Source organism: Penaeus monodon, chromosome 30 (genome assembly GCF_015228065.2).
Source record: "Penaeus monodon isolate SGIC_2016 chromosome 30, NSTDA_Pmon_1, whole genome shotgun sequence".
NCBI classification, from domain to species: Eukaryota; Metazoa; Arthropoda; class Malacostraca; order Decapoda; family Penaeidae; genus Penaeus; species Penaeus monodon.
In genome coordinates this window covers 12,592,488-12,592,882 of record NC_051415.1, presented here as the reverse complement: position 1 = coordinate 12,592,882, position 395 = coordinate 12,592,488, and positions in this window count along the sequence as shown.

Here is a 395-nt window from a genome sequence, read left to right as displayed (position 1 = left end):
CTATCTCTCCTTCCTGTCAGCGAATGTTGCACTGCATCGTGCAAAGGGATGGGGTTTGATTGATATCGCTTGATTGGTTTGTCTCCCGTAACAGGAACTTGTCATGTTGATCCCATGGCAATAAACCTTTTTTTTTTTGGGGGGGGGAGAAGGGCGTTGGGGAGGTGGATCCTTTGTGACTTCATCTTCCCTTCATCTTTTCGTTGTATTTTCACACTTTTGTTGTTGATTTTGGTAAAGCTATTTTCTTAACATGTTCATTTGATGGGCTGCATGATTTTGTTGTTGAGGAAAAATGAGAATGATTCCACTTGCTTTCATTTTACTTTGGCCCTTTGTCGGAATTGTGCGCACACAAATGCACTTTTTTCATTTATAGCTATGCATTCGTGAGT